At 36.7% G+C, this 19695-nt stretch overlaps 1 protein-coding gene across 1 annotated transcript in view; it reads left to right on the forward strand.

Moving 5' to 3' along the window:
* Positions 1 to 3581: 3581 nt before the first annotated feature.
* LOC102220745 (heparan sulfate glucosamine 3-O-sulfotransferase 1-like) overlaps positions 3582 to 19695 on the forward strand; it is a 32041-nt gene continuing 15927 nt past the window's right edge. The window contains exon 1 of the mRNA XM_005795171.3: positions 3582 to 3921. The gene's annotated coding sequence lies outside the window, so the exon portion shown is untranslated. The remainder of the gene's footprint in view (positions 3922 to 19695) is intronic.

The following is a 19695-nucleotide window of genomic DNA, read 5'->3' on the forward strand; positions in this document are numbered from 1 at the left end:
CCAATGACTACTGGAGACAGACACCAGCCCCCCCGAGACTCATCAAGGATCAGCAAATATACACAAAGAAGAGCTGGGTGCATGGATGTTGTAAAATGACCCAAGTAAAGTTCAGACCTAATATGGAGTCTGTGGCCAAACTTAAAATTTAATTTTCACAGACATTCAATGTGCACCTGTCTGAATTTGAGATATTTTTCACATATTTCAAACCTTCTTTTTATTTTTATTTTTAAATCTCTAGATGTGTTTGAGGCACACCCCAAAAGGTGGGTCATTGAATCACTGATTCAGAGATGATGTGTACAAATGCACACCACACCTTCAGAAGTTATATCTATAAAATCATCCATCTTTTTTCTCTTCACTCCATAAATACGTTGTTGGTTTGTCATCTAAAATGGCGATAATTTTCATCTACATTTGTGTTTTTAACAAGACAAAAATGTGAAACATTTGAAGGGTTTGAAGCCCTCGCAAAACATTGTATTTTAGTGTTAATTGTGGGAGAGCTCTGGTCATTTCCCAATATTACAGAATAAAAAGAAGAAATTAGAGGAAAAGTGCAGGTAATAAAGACTGTAGCCTTTTCCTGGTATGGATTGGGTCCACATTAATGTTGTCTATAACGATAATGATGATTATACTGCAGAAAAGCAACTATACTATATTATCACATTTCCTCCCAGCACATTCAGCACATTTCCTGGTCACAGCACATTTCCTCTGTTAGATTCCCATGGCATCTATAATGAAACATTCTGTAGAGACAGGAAGCATGGTTTGATGTATGTGGAAATGTCTTGAGTCACAGTCTATGTCAGTGGCTGGAATGATATCTTCCATGCAGCTCTTTAACAACATCATCAGCATCAACATAATGAAGTATTCTCATGGCCCACCGTTTGACTATTAGACATCTGAGTTCATTTCCTCTCTAGGTTATGGGGCTGACATCTCATCAAATGTAGCCTTTATGCTAATTTTAAAAACTTTTTATGCTGATAAACTATAAAAGTTCAGTCAGAAGTTTACTGCCACTCTTTTAACATCCTTCTATTTAAATGTTAACATTTTTTATACTTTGGTTGAATGGCTTTATGACATAGTATTAAGAAATTCACTAAACAAAAAATGGCGCTCATCCTAGAATTAATGAATTGCCAATCTTTCTAGCATTTTTTCTGTCGCACTTAAAAATGACTTTAACCTGGGAGGTATAGTGAAAAAATTTTGTGGAATTGAAACCACAACTTTTTAAAACCTAAGTTTACTTTAAACCAGAAAAGCAGCTCATGGTTAATCTGCAGTGAACCCAGATTATGACTTCATAATCTGGGACAAACAATAAGACGCCCCTGCTCCAAGATAAACACCTTCAACCTCGACTGAAATTTGCAGTTGCCTACATAGGGCAGAGAAATGTCTGCTGGAGAATCGTTTTATGGTTTGACAAAACAACGATTGAGCTACTTGGTCAAAGTGAAGAGAAAAATGTCTGGAAAAGCCACTTTTAAGCCTAAAAATCGCTGTACTTGCAGCTAAAGGTGTTAGCGGGAATGCCATGCTGTGAAAGTTTTACCTGTCACAGGTTCTGACACATTGCATAGAGTGGATGGAATAATGAATGACTTTCCTTTTAGTCTTTGGATTCTCCTTAGTTTAACAAGTTAATGGTTGAAACTTAAACACAGCTGGATGTTTTAACAGGACAGCGATTCAAACTGATAAGAATGGTCAAATAATAAATATTTGTTGACAGCTACAAAAGGTGGGTGTGTATGCATATATGTTAACCAAAATGATTTATTTTGACCCAGAGGAAATGAGTGAAAATCCACAATAAATTTTAACTTTTGTACCCTTTTCTTGTTTGTAAGATCAGTGAAGTTGTGCTGTTAATAATTCATGTAATGCTGTGTAAATTTCTGAGATTTGGAAGGTGAGTGATTACTTTTGTCCCCTCCAAAAACAATAGATGTATAATATAGTTTTGCTGCAGTTACACATTTAAAGGCAATACGTGGCATAAAGGAAGAGATGAGCATTTCTGTTTTTTATATTCATGACTGAAAAATTAAAACTGAAATGTTTCAGATTTTTAGTTATAAACACATACCCATGAAATGTCTGATACCATTTCTAGACAAATGGGAGATTTGATGTTCTGAAACCAGTTCAAGAATTCACATGCTTTATGACAGTAAACCATGAAAATGTTTGAGTCATCATTTAGAGGCGCTATTCATTTGAACCACCAAGCTCAACGTTTTGAATGAAATGATCTGTTGTAAAATATGGCTCACAGCTTCGGTTCACTCCCGGCCGTTTGGAGCAGCTCTCAAAAATATAACCTGTGTCACATGCAAGCTGCTCAGCAAGGCTGCCTCATCTTTTTCAATTAAAAGCCTTTCCACAGAATCCCTTGAGCAAGTATTTGATCTGTAATGGGAATAAAAAAATGAAAGTAAAAACCTGATAATACAGACAAGTATTACAAAAAAATACTCTATTGCATTGTAAGTACTTCTTATTTCTTCTAGCTACTCCTAATGGTAAAGATATTTGCATCATCTTGAATATGGGAAAATTTTAAACCCACTTTAGAAAATATTTGTTTTTCATAAAATCACTTGTCAATACACATTATAGTAAAGGACTTAATGTATATGAATACATTTTGACCTGTAAATGGTATTTTTATCAAGTCCAGAGGACCCCAAAGTGCTTCACTGGCATTCACCCTTTCACACATTTTCACACGCTGATGGTGGCAAGCTACTGGATAGTAGCCACAGCTGCCCTGGGGCTGTCTGACCTCCCAGCCCCAAATAACTGAAGAACTCAACTTTAAGATTTTCATGCACTCAAAGCCAATCATCAAAATCAACAGAAATAAACTTTTAAAACGTTTTGCTCTGTAATAAATCTACCCCGCGCTCTATGAATCTCTTAATACCCAAACTTTGGAAAAGTGCTAAAGACAATGATCTAGGGGGCAAATATAAAGTTTCCAGTCTTCTTAATGGATAGGCCATAAGAATGAAAGTTTAAAATGACTCATCAATCAAATTTTATTTGTGTATCACATTTCAGCAACACGGCAGTTTAAAGTGCTTCAGATTTTTCCACGTATTTCCTCATCAAAATGTTGGTCAGTGTTTAATTAATTATGGTGCAAAAGCAACTCTTACCAGGTGGGTTTTTAGTCTAGATTTAAAGGATCTCAGAGTTTCAGATGCTTTACCATTTTCCGGAAGTTTGTTCCAGATTTGTGGTGCATAGAAGCTGAATGCTTCTGTATGCTCACGTTGTTTGAGAAAATGATTTTTTTTCACTAGCCATAAATATTAATCTAAAGAATTTTAGATTTACCTCTTGAATTACTCATTTTCAATATTACACGGCATTGTAAAAACAGTTTGGACTCGTTGGTGGGTTGCTATGTACATAAAACCAAAAATAGAACCTTCCAACAAGCTGCACAAACTATTTAAGGAAATATGAAAGACAAGCTGAGCAGAAACGGTTCTGCTGAGGCGCACAGCGCATCAGCGAGTGGAGCACCTTGCCCTGATCGTCACACGGGAAACGGCTCCTCCCCGCTTCCCTCCTGTCTGCCACGCAAAACTGAGGCAGTGGCGTGGCCACGGCGCTCCTCCTGTACACAGCCTCGGAGACGGAGCCGAGTCGTCTGCTTTGAATAAACAAGCGCTCCGTTCCGGCAGCTGGTAGTCTGCTCGCTTCCGAACCGACTCAGTGATGACAGTGGCCGTGGGAAGGGACGGACGCGTTTGTTGTGCGGGGACCGGCGGGACGCAGGAGCGCGCTCCGGTGTTCAGCATCATCTACATCCTCCGCTCCTGAGAACAACCAAAAACCCGAGAGGCGCTCAGACCAGCACCAAACCCGCCGGAAGAGGTAACCAATGTTTTATTCTACTTTATTTATGTGAAAAGACACTGAGCGATGCTTTCATGCAGCGATTTACTAAAAGATCATTTAACATTTAATGTGCAGGAATAAAAATCCAGTCATCTGTTTTGGGCTGAGCTGCATCTGTTGTGTCTGAGCTTGTCTGTCACTCAGTTGAGCGCTTTGTCTTCTCTCTGCAGTTCACATTTAAACCCTCTCTAATAGAGTATTGATCAAGCTAATTAAAATGCTACATTCAATAAATTAGCTGCAGAAGCTCCGAGGAGCACATTGTTCTGTAGGATTATCCCCTTTTCAGTGTGGCACAAACTAGTTTCTTTAAAAGTTTCCACTGAAATTTGTGAAGTTGCAGCATTTAAAGATGAAGCAAAGTTCTTCATCCAGCCCTGAACGCTGCTGCAAGTATAAAAAGTGACTAATCTCATGCTGTAGTTGCAGGGTAGACTCAATCAGACAAGAGCAGCTGATGATAATTACCACTCTCCAGCTCTTGGTGGAAATGTGGCCCTGCACACACTGCCTACCCTTCACAGCATCACATCTCCTATATCTGATGTCAGACCAAGCCAAGTGAATTTCCACTGGATGCAAATTGCCACAGGCTGTGCAACAATTCACCTTTGATTATGAGCATGTGGGTGTTGGCTTCATTCGAGCCGGTGCCTTGAGCTCGCTCAATTTCTCAAAGGCATTAGTTGGTATTTGACTGGAATAAGTTGTGTAATGAAATTTAAATGAAACATAAGGTGCTGTTTGTCAGTACCAGCCTGATCCTGTCCTGCAGCTAAAAGTCGTTTTTAATTGGTTTGTATTTAAAATAGGTTCAACCTTTTTGTAGTTGTTCAAGCTGAAGCTGCACAACAATCCTCCACAGGAAGAAATGGGTTGATGATGTTCTTGCAGCTCTTCATAGGTTCCTACAGCTTGTTACACTGAGATATGTTAAGTCTAAATGGTAATTCTTCTTTTGATCTGTATGAAACTGACTTTCAGTTATATTGCAAATTTGTCAGAATAAAAGTCTTGTGAGTCTATGCATAGAAAGATCCATACAATACAAAATAATTTGTTAAATATACTAACGACATCTAATGCCTCCCTTGTAAAGATGTGTAAAACACTTAAAATGAAATAGAATAAAAACATTGTATTATAATATTTTCACACACGGGACATTTTTGAAAGAAAAACATTTTTATTTGGGTGGGAAACAAAAAAAAAAACATGTATAGAAATAACTTTCAACCAAAATCACCAGTGGCACTATTATTGGTGCCTTTTAATTAACCATTAAGTAAAATGAAAGTGAAGCACTATTTTAATTTATACTTCATTTTTTGAGGATGATAAGCCTCTAGGAACTTTACATTAATAATTTATGAATTTCTGTTTCTCTTAGATATAACATTTCCCCAGGGATGCCTCCACAAACAGATTCTAATTCTAAACTGGCCCTATGCTTGCTTAGCGCCGTTCTTTGTGTATCCCACTGTTGTGAGCTCTGACTCTGGCACCAATGGTAAATGTTTGAATACATCTAGATTAGTCGATATAGTAAAGTTTGACATTTAACCACTGCCATCACTCAGTGGCAGTGGTTTTCAACCATAGCAATGACAGCATCTCTGCACCCCTGATCATTTCTGTCTTCTGGATAGTAGAAAGTGAGGAGATGGCCTCTGACCTCAGATAATCAGAAACAAGAAGAATCTCCACATGACATGCAGCATGCTTTGCATCTCATGGCCACCCAAATTGGTTAGACTTCGTAGATTCTGAAACAGCAGCGCAGCTCGAGTTCACGGCCTAAACTATGTTCCATCTTTCACCTCATTGTTGACTGCCAAGTTTGAAACTCACAAGTAAGTCCAAATATGAGAAAAAGTTAGATTAGTCATGGAATAACATGAACTCAGTCTTCCTGTTTTTTTTAAATCTAACTCCTCACAGAGTTTAAGTGAGTCATTAAAGCAAAGACCAGAGCTAACAGCTGATGTTTCCATGATAAATACTGTAGTGAATGCTTTGTTTGTTTGAATGCTGGCATAAAATGATGCAATGTTTGCAGTTAAACTGCTTCCTTGCAGTTTCACCAACACAAAAATACAAAATAAAACTGTCGGAGATTTTTACATAGTACAGTAACAGTAACCAAGATGCTTGTTGAAAACCAGTTCTTTTATAAAACCAGTTGCAAAATGTTCTAACCGCTTTGGTGGAAAAATCCAAAAAGATGATTGTTTTTACCCACTGGTCACTAGGCTGGACAAGAACCAAAGGTAAACTTTTCCCAATCAAAGTGAGAAATTTTAAAAACCCTAATAGTTTTAGACACAAAGTGTCACCAATTATTCATAACAATTTTTAGATGCTATATTGATGCCAATAAATTGTTAAAGTTGTGATTCTGTAAAAATGAACCAATGAATAAATGTTGTAAAGCAAAAATAATAATTAAAGTTTGACTCCCCTAATCTTTTCAGTGTGAGATTATGCTACTACAATAAAATATTTTAATGCTTTTTGCACATCTTGATGTTAAGTCCCAATAAATGTGACTTGCAGTGTAAAGAAAAAGTGTTTTATACATTAATAAAACAAAAGACTTGTGTAAGAGGGAATAATTTGGTAAGAAAATGATTTGTTTAATGAAAGTAAAGGACAGCAGGCTACAGTGAAAGTGGACTCATCCTCATTATTTTTATACCAAACTAATCAACCTGGATGGATAAAGTGTTTCCTCTTTTTAACCAGAAAAACCCCCACTTTTATTTGTTTTTATTTTCTCCTGAAGCTAATTGTTAGAAGCAGGACCGGGGTTCCAGAGATGACAAACCGACAGTAAGAAAGCGTTTCTGATTCTGGCCGTAACGATGGCAGTGGTCTGAAGATGTGTTATGATTTCTAAATCCCCCCGGGAATCCTCGAGGTGTCTTTGTGATGTATGACTGGACAAACACGGCGGGTCAGTGTACACAACAACATGAGCAGAGTTTCTTATGAGAATGACAGAAAAAAAAGAGAGAAGAAGCCATTTCTTGTGTACAATATCTCGTTATTAGGTTTGTGTTTGATGGAGTTTATCCAGTTGGCTCCACTTGAGCGGAGAGGAAGGGAGGAGGAAAACAAAAACAAAACAAAAGTGCATTTTCTTTTCCACATGTTCTCCTAATCACAAGCAATCCAAACTAACAAGAGAATGGGATTAATATTTGATGAGTTTCTGTTTGCCAAATTAAAGGATGAAAACTATTAGCTAGGGCATACATGAGATTTGTTAAAAATGCAAATGAATTCCAGAGTTGTTCTCTTTTCCTTATTGTGGGGGCTGGTTTAGATGCTTTTATGGAACCAGCTTTAGATGCTGTCAAAAGTGCACAATAACATTTGCAAATCTGAGGTAAAGGTAAGGTGTAGCTGAAAAAAAATAGAAAAGCAAATCATATGTGTCTGAATGCAGTGGCAGGTAAAAAGCTTATTAATTATCTAGGTCAGATAAATGGGAAATTTGCATTTAATTATTTGTCTTTATAAATCTGGCACAAAGTGTAATATTTTCTTTCTAAAAAAAGTTTGGGAAAAAGTTATCTAAGTTAAATCTCTGACTAACTGAGCAATATTTCAGCTGAATTAATGTTGAGCTTTAATATTACACCATCTTTGACAGGCAATACCTCCTTTCAACAAACGGCCACTAGTGACACCTAATGGTGAAATTGCAGTTTGCAAACAACAGAAAACAATCCACCTCAACTGTAGGAGTAATAATGGTAATATTTTGGGCATGTCTTGAATGTCAATGCCTTAGCAAACTGTGCACCATTATGTTAAAACCTTTGACGCATTTGTCGCTGTAGCATACGTAACAAAACTAACCAGGCAGGAGTTTGAGGTACTCCAGATGCTTTCAGAGGACTCATCTCACCATCGTGTAACACTTTTCTATTTTTAGTGTATTTTTGGGCTTAGCACAAAATGTTGACAAGACAATGACGTTTTTCAAACAGTAAGAAGGAAATATGACACTGATACAGAAGCAGACAAAAACATTCAGCTAAGCGTAGCGTCGGTGATGCAGCTCCAGAGATCAACATAGCAACAAAATGACTTCCTGTGATTAAAAACAGTAAAGAGGAGAATAACAGGCAGAATACACAAGAACTGATACAGAGACGAATTAATGAGTGATGAGGAAAATGTTAATACTGTTGTCATTACACAGTATTAACACACATTATGTTGGTTATATGAAATAACATTTTGTAGCTGTTCAGAAGAGAAGTAATTTTTCTTATGGGGACTTTATCTTTTAAGATGATCACAATTAGCAGCAGATGCTAAGGTAATGAAACGGCATGGGGTTTCCCAGAGGAGCTCTCATTAAGGTGTCATTTACAGTTCTTAAACTCTTCCCCATATAACAACAAATCTAATCACAATGGGCTAAGAATTTTTTTTGTCCTAAACTGTTAATGAGCTGAATGATAAAACAGACTGTGAACAATCTGCGGGACAACAGATGTTAGCCAGGTGCAGCTTAGAGCACAAAACGACTACAACACTGCTAATGTGGCTCCATGTTAGCTTCCTACTTTAATGTTTGTTTTGTGGTACATATCTGAGCTAAACCTGACTTGAATCTGTTACTTACATTATCAGTTAGTGTTCCCACAAATCTTGACTTTAGATTTTGTTATAAATACCTCTCAACAGGTTTTGTGCTTCCTCTAAAAAAAACACCTCACTAATACTGATAGCTCACTTAGCCTTCACTTTGTAGTGACATCCACATAGAAGAGTGTTGCTGTTAGCATGTTTGTTTGTTTTTTCTTTTGACTGACTGATGAAAAGTTATTGTTTGTCAAGCTGAATTTACCTGCTTCTGGTCTTGAGTCTATTTTTTGTTTCATTTACTCTGCAGTGCTTTGAGATTATGTGTGGAATAGGTATAATGTTGTAAGTGTATGTTTTCAAATTAATACAAAAGTTCTTGTTTTTACTAACTTCACTGCTAACAAAACATCGTTTTTATAAGTAGAGATCAACTTGAACAAATACTACAGTTTGTTGGTTCAGTGTGAGCGGTGACATTTTTTTAAATACAGCTGTTAAATAGACGCAGTCTGCTGTCATGTGTTTGATAATTGGTTGATATTCTTGCTAATATTCATTCAGGTCACTTTCAAACTTCTGAATTTAGTCGTCACTTCTCTCCTCTCCATGGACTCCTTGCATGATGTCAAATCTGAGTTTTTGCACCTTGCAGCTCCTCCATTGTGATGGCCTTTTATTTTGGATGTACTTCTGTGATTAGGTCACCCAGGCACAATCCCTCACCCACCCAGCATTGTGATATTAATGTCATACAGAGGTTATTTTATTTGTTGACTGGATCTTCTGTCTGGCTCCCTGGTGGAGTGATTACTGATCAGACCAGCATTTTCATATCAGCCCTGTAGGAGGAAATTAGAGGATTAGCAGCAACTTCTGCATGTTCCCTGCATATCTTCCAGGCTTCCAAATCCTATGGAAGCCATTGTTATTTTAAGTAGCTTGGGAATTGAGTGTGGAGGCAAGCTTGCACTCCCTCAAGCCTTCAGAGGAACAGAGCCACAGAGAGTTAGCATTGTGGAGCTAGCTTTTCCTGCTTTACATGTCCTTTCATGATGTGAAAATGAGCAACTGAGAAAGGGCTGTGAAGCTGGCTGCCAGGACCTCTTCACTCCCGTCCTTTAGTTCATGCATAATAGATACGTGACTGCAACTTACAGTACCAGGGTATAACTAGGCTAATACTCAGATTTGCATATTTGTGCCAAATTCCATAATTCATGACTGCGCAGTAGGCAGCAATCCATGGTGCAAAGTCCCACATTTGTCCATGTGATTGTCACCATACATCACCAGTCATAATTCAGCGTGACGGCTAACAAAAATGTAGGAAAAAGGTAGCATACCGTGTGTGTGTGACACGGTGCTGCTGCTGTGTCCTCATTATCAAAAGCCTCCGTGTCTGAGCTCAGCCTTTAGGGAAAGGCTTATTAAAGACACAAAGAGTCTGATGACGGCATCAAACAACAGGTTGTTTTCTGCTTAATTTACTGCCATTCTGAAAGTGAAGGGACGGAGGACTGGAGTGGGCGGACGAGGAGACGAGAGAGATTGCAAGGGCCTCCGAGTGAATAGATCTCGCAAGCCACTTTTTCATCAAGAGGGCGAAGAAAGGCTCGATGCAGCCATCATTGCCTTGTGTTATAAAGTAGATTTATCATTCCACTTGATGATGGGAAAAGTTATTTATTCATTACTTTTGTTTCTCGCCTGCCACAGATGAGACAGGCCCATGCCAGCTCTATTCATCATTACTGTTGATAGTCTGTCATATAGGCTTTATTAAGAAACATCTATATAAAAAGAAACACTCTGCAATTCAGAAGTTTAAGTACACACATCATGGATGTGACTGCCTTTGTCATTTTTTAATGATTTTTAATGATTTACTTAATAATTTTTCTCATTACAGCTCATTACTTCTTAATACATCTTTAAAAAAAAGAATTGGGGGAAATAATTTAGATAATTTGAAATTATTGTAGATTTTCTCAAATCTACCAATGGTAAAGATTATATATCCAGGCTTAGATTTTTATACAAATGGCTTTATTGTGTGGCGAAATGTCTCTTAACTCTTTTAGCCATTGGCGAGCATCTGACATACTTCCAGTTCAGTACCTAAAAGATGCTGAACTGGTAGAGCTCCTTTGAACTGATTGTTTTCTGATGTGGACTCTGGTTTTGAAGTGGGGGAAGGCATGGAGCAAAATTGACTTTTCTGAGCTTTACATCATGTTATAATGTCATTCTCTCATAAAGAGAGTGTTACTTTCCATCATAGCACCGCCTCTTTCCACAAATCCCCTCTTCAGAGCTGCAGTCTCCACTAGACTAGTGGCAGCAGCAATTAGCAAACACCTGCTGAACTCATACAAACTACAACATTCCTGGTTGTAAACCCCATCATTGGTCGGCATGGTGATGCTTTGTTGAGATGCCAATTTTGATTAGTCAGATACGTCTATGATGCCAAGTCAAATGTCTTTTCTTTAAAGTTGTGTTTTTTGTATATACAGCATCTTCCTAACAACTGAGGGTAGCATAGTTACATGACTGTGTTATAAAATTGCACCACGTGTCTGGAGAATACAAGCCGCCCTCTAATTATTTAAACACGGTTCAGTATTTGCAGATAATGTCATGTAACTCTAAATTCTTAGTGAAAAATTTGCCTATTTGTGTATTTGCTTTGTTGAGCAGATCTAAAACATTTGCAAAAGGCAGAAAAACTTTGGGACAATGCTGCTCATATCACACCTGGAGACTTGCATAAAGATGCAGCTGTCTTTGCTTTGTATTTTATATTGCTGATTGAAAGTACGGTCTGAAAGAAGCTTTTGTCCCTCTTAGTATCAAACTCATCTCCAGAAGCTATAAGACACCAGCATTGGTTGCAAACTTTAATTATCCTTGAAGGTGTTGACTTTGGAGCTCGCGCTTCTTTCCATGTTGGCACCTTTTCAATTTGATCAGTTTTCTGTCATCTGAAAGTAACTCTCTCAGTCATATGTTTGAAATCTGGACGCAGGTAGTTGTTCCAACCAGACCTTGATACAGATGACTCATAAAGTTGTTTTGAAAAACATATAGTGTGTTAATATAGAGGTGAAACTGCAGAGTGACATTTTACTCAAGGTCATTTAACCAACATGCCTGCATGTTTAGTTTTGAGCCTGTGTGGATTTAAAACAATTCACCTAAAATTAGCCTTCTGTGTTCAGGAACATAAAAAATCCATAATAAATATCAATAATAAAATGACTTCATAGCCTGGAGGATTAAAATGAAAGAAAAGACGATCACACCCAAGATTATTGCTGCTCACACTTCTTACCATTTACAACTACCAAACAGTCAATAATTAATATTTGGGAAATCTGCTTCATGAATAGTAATTGTTTTTACAAGAAAGTCACACAAAAAACACTGTTAAACTTGAAACAGATTTTAAAGAAGTTATGGACTTATTGAAATATTTTGTAACTGCTCATGTTTTACCACATTTAGTGAAGAATTAGTGATGGGTAAGTCCAAGAAAAACGGTAAGCTCTGCCTGGACAGACTCAAACATTTTTAGATTTAAAATGTTGGAGTTAAGAGACGGGGATCAATATTAAGCTTTGCATTGCAAGCTATCAAAAAATAAAAATGTGAGCATTATTAAAAAATAAGAGCACAGATAATTCGTAATTAAAAGAACCGATTTTAACTGATGTACTCTGATTCTGACCCCCACAGACACACGGACTGCCCATCAGTAGACTGGATCTCGATCCAAATGGGACTTGTTAAAGAGTTCATGTAAAAAACTAAACAGGAAATCAGATTTAAAAACGTATTTAGGTTTGAAAATAAAATCTGATTTTTGATATGTCAAAATGTCAATGAATCGACCTCTGACAGAGTGATGAACACCTTATATTTCGGTGCATAGATTTACTTTCTGTTGGGCCAAACAGAGAATTAGCAGACACAGAATAAACGCTTTAAAAGAAAGCTGTATCATTCTCAGTTATTAAGACATAGTAATTGAAAAATGTGACATTTTGTTGCACAGTTATGAAAATGCACAGAAAAGGAAGAGTCTAACTGAAAAGTTCTAGAGAATAATTAAAAATGTAGCTACTGGTGCTCAGGCTACGGTTGGAAAGGTTTAGAACGAATGATGAACAAGTCAAGTGAGCTTAGACCTCAAGGCTGGACTTAGAAATACAATTTAAAGGCAGATTTTCTTCAACCATAGTCTCTTTTTTAGTACAGATACTAAAAAAGAAGATTCTTTCTATTATAAGGCACAATGTGCCATCCCAAGCATCCTTGCTAGCCAGCAGAGGCCTCAGAGATGACAGAATAATGACACGACTCCCTTTGTCATTCTCTCATTCTCATTCACTCAGACCAAAGCAGGAAGTTTTGGGCCGTTCTGAATCATGAGAATCATCCCCAGGGAAGATTATTCAGTTCTTCAGCTCTGGATGCTGCTGCACACAAAACTCAGACAGATGAATGTAGTGATGTTGTGTCCTAAACTATTAAGGAATGTAAAAAGTGTTCATTGTGAATAGCTTATTTGTCGACTTTAGTAAATAAGTGAGTAAGATGACTTGTATTCTTTTGTTTATATTCAGTTGCACAATAATTCAGCACATTGTGATTTTCCTAATAACTGTATGCTAAAACAGACTCCTCCTGAGAATGGTGATTTCCTTTGATATTAATATTCAGGATTAGCAGCGACTTCTTGTATTTGTTCTATACTAACATCAATACAGAGAAATCCAACTTGCAAAATGTTTATGCAAGTTGGGAGAGACACACAGTTTATGTGTTTACTTCATTTTGCCTTTGGGGTTATCTTGGCCTCAAGATTAATTTAATGATTTTTATCTACAGGTGCTCTAATAGTTTGTTTCAGATCGGCAGCAGAAATTTTTTTAAAGCATTTGTTTCCTACTGCAGAAGTAGTTTGATTTCTTTTCACAATTTCTACGAAGTTGGAAAACATATTTTTTCAATCTTGTCAAATGACAGATAAATTGTAAATCTTAAAACTTCGTGGACCAGTCTCTTCCACAGTTACCACAGTGAAAGTTAAGCCACAAGAACAAAGAGGACTGTTCCTAAAAATAAAAGAAAAGCTGTCAACTTTATGGGTAGTGTAGGCATGCATTATTTTAAGGAGTATGTACTTTTTACAAAACTAAATGTTAAGATGACAGGAACTGAACAGGAATGCAGAGCCTTGTCAGAAAACTTAAGAGGAAAAACAATATTTTCCAGCAGAAAAATGACCCTGAACAGCCAGAGCTTCAAAGCACATCCATGTTTCAGAATGGCCTAGCAAAAGCATAGACCTACGTCTCAGAGAGAATCTGTGGAAAAACTTGATGTTTCCAGATGTTCATCCAATCTAACTCAACTTAAAAACAAAACAAGCAAAGAACGACTAAAACACTTTGTAAATGGGCAGAGCTGGTAGACATGCCCACAAAGACTCAAAAATTGTATTAACTTCGGGGCAGTGGATACAAATCCATAACACACTTTTTTGATTTTTATTTGTGAAAAATGTGTAAAGCATATATTGGGATATTATATTTCCTCGATTCATTGTGGTGGTTTTATTATATAAAATCACAATAAAACACATTGAAGCTTGTGGTTGTAACATCACAATGTTAAAAGTTCACAGGGTAAATAGTTTTACAAGGCGCTGGATATGAGCGCAATAAAACTACAATGTACATTTTAACAAATATTCCTTCTGGCTCCGTGGCTGTACTATTTTCTGGCTGCAAACCTGAACACATACACACCTGGATGGCGATGTGTAAATGTGTGTATCTCTGTGTCTCTTCTCTGCCTTTAGCCATAAAAAAAGAAAATGAGATAAAACCAAAGACAGAGTAACAACATCTTGGAAAGTTCAATTTCAGTTTTAAGAGGAGCAGTATTTCCCTCTGGGCAGCAGAAAGGCAGGAGCTCTCCAGGGTTTTCTCCTTCCAAAAAAAAAAAAAACTAAACAAGATGAACAGTTTCTTTCAGCACCTCGGACAGCTCCCTGCGAGGCTCCAGAGTTTGTTGCAGAATTTGTTTTTAACAGCATGAATAAGACGTCATTAATTCAGATCCTTTTCTCTGTATCCTTCTTTGTTCCATAGTCTTCGTATACTTCCTCATAGAGCAACTAGCTGTGTTTTCAAAGCTTCTGAAAGCTAAACAAAGAGTTTTTCATCCTGGAAGTTAATGATAATATATGTTTTTATTTATGTTGAGAAAACAAAATCTTCTCTTATGGCACAAATGTCAAGAGCTGCTTCCAGTTAAGGCAGTAGAAGTTTAGATTTGCCTAACCTTTCCTTGAAATGTTACACAAAACCAAAGGGAACTACGTTCTCAAAGAACAAACAAAAAATCAGCGTGAATACATTTCTAGGTGAAACACTGGAGCTCCTCAGACACATGTGGAACATATTTCACCAGGAGAAAAATCACACTTCGCTATCTGTTAAAGTCTCTTACTCAGCTGCTAAAAGACTCGCAGATCAACTCCAAAATAAATCAGCACATATGGCTGAAATGAGATATCTGAATCCAAGCAAATCTCCTCTCACGCAATGGAGTGATGCACCATTTCATGTAAGACATGAAAACATGGAAATACCAAGAAAACAAATGTAATTTAATGCATTTAAAATGGACTTTCCAAATGTATTATTAGTTGTACAGGTGTATGATTAAAATATTAAAAAGTTAATTTATTTTAACTTTGGTAATGCAACTCAAAATGTTTTCTTCTATTGACCTTGGCATTTTGTTCATTTCCAAAGACTGGAACGATTGGCAATATGAAATATTATGAATGTGACATGAAGCCCAAAACAAAAACGCAAATTGAACAATTACTCCTGCGTTTTAAAGTGTTTACAAGTTTGAATATTTTTTCAGATTTCATTTAGGTTGAGTCTTAAAATTAATACGTGGAAAACTCTGTTAAAGCAACAGGCCAGCTTCTGTTTTCAGAGTCCATCAGATACATTTTTCTAGAGGTTGGAATAATCTCAATTGTATAATCCAGAAGTTCTTTTTAACTTTTTAAGTAATAACCTCGGGTAATCTGTCATAAAGTTAACACAAACTGTTGTATTTTGTTGGCATGGCCAGAGACCTGAGAGACGTTGACCTGGACTTTTTAAAGCAACATGTCCGCCTCCGTATGTTATATCCATTTAATGCAAAGCAATAGGATTGTGGTGTGTGGGCTGTGATCCGCTTGGTTGCTCCGGATTTCTGTAAGGATTGGATTAAGCAGCCGTTGATACGTTAACCTCTTTACACTCATTGTCTCAGTTGGTCTCTCAGAGATGATGCTGAAAGGTGAGCCTCGGTTATTATTTTGTTGCTTTTTATATTGAAATAATATATATTTTTAAATTGTCAGTCTACTAACTGGTAATAAAATGAACTGTTGATATTATTATAGCTATTGTATATTAAAGTTGGTCTTGGTGCCTAGTTTTTAAAGCTTTTTGCGTCAAAATGAGATTTTAGCAACAGTATTTTGGAAAAAAAAATATCCCTCTTTTGGTTTTCACAAATTGAGTAAATGTCTCATTCTTTGAACATGTTGATTTTATGATTCTGACATCAACAGGTGTGACGAATTTTTGCTCGTCTACTCTAAGGTGGAAGTTGGACAAAAAGCCAGATAAATTACATAAATGTGCGAAAGGTTTCATCAGTGCGTTTATGACTGAAAACTAAAGTTAATGAATCATCTCCATTTACAGCAACAAGTTTGGGCACATATTAGCTTCTTCAGCTAAATGTAAATACTCCCTGCTGGTGCCCTGCTGCACCTCCAGTGGCTGGTCAACAGAAAACCTCAACATGCATAAAATATTAATGTCAAAAATGAATAAAACACTTTTTTTAAATCAGCTTCTATCATTTGGTTGCTAAATTAGCATCTATGTTGCCTCTGTTTGTCCCACAGAATGGAGAGTTTTTAACATTTGGACATTTAACTAAATATTACTCAATATATCATCATTGTAAAATTATGTTTGCATGAATAATATTGAAAAACCTGCTTTGGAATGGACTGTTTGTTGGAATGCACTGTTTGTTGGTTGCAATATGCTAAAGGTCACTGAGAAGATTGGAAACAGTTATATTATAATCAAATTTCCTAGTATTGTCCAGCTCAAATGTTGCTGGAGTCAGGGGTAAATTAAAGTTTCTGGGAAAAATGACACAACTTTCAAAAGGTGCAGCTTCAAATAACATTGCATCACTATAAATATACTTACAAAAATCTACAATTTAAACTGATACAACATTTTCCATTTTATTGCAATGACTACTGTTACACAGCTAATGTACAGTATCAGTTAATCACATTTTTATTAAAAGGGACATTTGCAATTTCTTTAAACTCCTTGTTGCATATTTACATCAGGGCATAGAGTTGAAATAAGCTCCAAGTTGACTTGTTGGCAGGAGAATTTGAACTTTATTGAATAAATGACTAAATGCAATATATGAGCTGATAATGGACTCTGAGGTTTATGGTGAGAAAGGTGAAGAATTTACTTAAATTACTGACAGGTCTTCTCTTTCTGAGCTGCTGGTGTTTGAAATGATTGGAGAAAAAAAGTCTTTAAGCTGAATGTTTGTTGGAGCAACAGATGCTGTGATTTAATGCAAGGCGCACCCGCTTGGGAAAACTCATTGCCCAGTAAATTAAACCATTACCTCCCCGGTTGAAGTTAAATATGGAGAAATTACTCATTTAATGTCTGATTACTGACTAATACAGCCATCTAAACAATGGCTGCTCCTTATTCCCGTGAGGAAAATCGACTGTTTGGCAAGACACAGCCACCAATAGCTTGTCAGGGTCACACTGGAGTTTTATTAAAAGATTCACGCTATGAAGTCAAAAAAAGAAAAAAATCATCTGTTAGGATTCATTATGAGATGGTTCCCTAGTCTGGAGATTTGTCTTCATTATCCAGCCGAGCAACGGCCAGATAACACCGCCTCATTTGCTTTCCGAGCTTCAATTTTCCCCTGAACGATAATGCAGCGTCTCTTTTGTGGGCTGTGGTAAAGACAAGCAAGTCATTTTCGATATGCTTGCAGGATTACAAAGGTTAATCATCAATTTAAAGCTAATCTTTGTTAAATACCAAGAGAAGCGTGGTCTGTGCTCGAAACAGATATTATCAGACAAACTGTGGAGCAATCCAGTGCCTAAATGCAGAGAGAGATGGCTAATCTGGGCTTTGGAGAAGGAGCTGATGGGAATTGCAGCACACTTCCACTGTTTGCTAAATTTAGGACTTCATTCTGAAGGGGCTAACCTTCTGGCTTTGTTTTAGAGCAGGACCGGTGTGACAGAACTCCCTTTCCCTCATAAAACGCAGAACTTTCTGCCGACCTAACCGGTGCCTCATTGCTAGGATAATTAAGGACTTTTCAAACTATGCAATCAAAGACAAGATTCCACTGTCTGCGTCTGGGAAAATAAGTAATTAATTTTCATATTTTTCCCCCCTTTTCATATGCAAGCAACTTGGGAACACAAGATCCTAGTCATTATCTCTCAACTGGTTAAAGATGTCTGCCAAGCCGCTAATTAAAATCTGAGTGACTTTCGCCTTTTATCCCAAACGCACGTCTGTCAAAGGTGGAAGAAAAAACGAAACACCCCTTATTTAAATTATGTGGTTTTAATAAAATTGCTGTGTGGTTGTAATTAATTTTTCATCTTAAAAATCACCTATTACATACACAGATGTTAAGTATGATGTAGCAAGAACTGCATAGATTACATTTTAAGGGTTGCATAGAGTAAGATTTTAATTAAAGGTGCACGGCTATCCTTAAGATATTTACTAGAGCTCCTAGTAAATATGTTTTAAAAAGTCTTAAGTTATACTCTTATTTAAATGCAACAACTGGGTGAGTCTATCCATTGAGACTAGCACGGAAACAATTAAGAAAAAATTTGTGTTCACACAACAGAAAGTGGCACCACAGAAAATAATGTAGTAGAAATTTCAACATTTAAATTAGTATTGTGCACTTTTGCTCTCAAGATATATCTTATCTTAAATAGACAAAACAACAGAAACAACAAATAATATGAGTTATGAAGTCTGTGGAAACAAAATTGTCCAACAAAAAGCTAGTTGAGACCAAAGCAACAAACTGAAAACTTTTATCATCCAGATTTTTAGTAGAAAAGATTGACAGAAAAGAGAAAAATTATAAATCATTGAAATGGAAATTATTGAGCTTGTTTTACTTCGTCATGCAGATGATTGATTTATTGCGTATTGCGACAGGACTGACGGTGTCATCCTTTAAAAAAAAGACATGTTTCACATGGAAACAAGAAACTGGTGTTTCGAAATGTATTCAGTCCGGAACCAGGTTTATAAAACGATCATTTCTGGTCTTCCTAGAAGCCGAATCCGTGCGGATTCACATCCTAAACAACAAAAAACATTTGCAGATACACCTAAAATCGTCTCCATGGAGATGGGGTCTTAGTTTGGCCATTGCAAATTTTCAAAAAACAAGTCGAGACCTTTGTTGTCCTAAATCTATAGGTCAGGCAGACTGTCAGTTTCATAGGCATCTTATTTACTCTCTGGCCTTGGTTGTGAATTATAAGTGGAATATGAATAAATTGTTACGTTATGATAAAAATATACTGAAATTACTCATGACAAAAATTTCTGCCATCTTTTCAAGGCCATCTCAGTCCCTAGTCCATAAGGAGGCCTGCTGCATAAATGTACTTGACATTTTATATGTATTTTTTTCAGTCGGAGTTTGTTGGACCAGGAAGTGGTGAGTGTGTTAGATTTTAATAAAATTAAAGAGAACCAGCTTTATATTGTTTCGTCAAACCTTTAGCTAGTTTGAAACTTTGCTTATCCTCTAAACTCAGCCGTTTAAAATCTCCCAATAATAGGAAATAGAATCGGCTCACCTTGATGGGAAAGGCAGCAATTCCATTGACAAGGCAGGCTCCTTTAATAAAGATAAGCCTCCTAGAAAATCAATAAGCTGAACTCATTTTAAAAAAAGGACTCAGGCTTGTCTAGACAAACATAGCTCCAGCACCTA

The sequence above is a fragment of the Xiphophorus maculatus genome, chromosome 22 (genome assembly GCF_002775205.1).
Source record: "Xiphophorus maculatus strain JP 163 A chromosome 22, X_maculatus-5.0-male, whole genome shotgun sequence".
In the NCBI taxonomy this organism is placed as follows: Eukaryota; Metazoa; Chordata; class Actinopteri; order Cyprinodontiformes; family Poeciliidae; genus Xiphophorus; species Xiphophorus maculatus.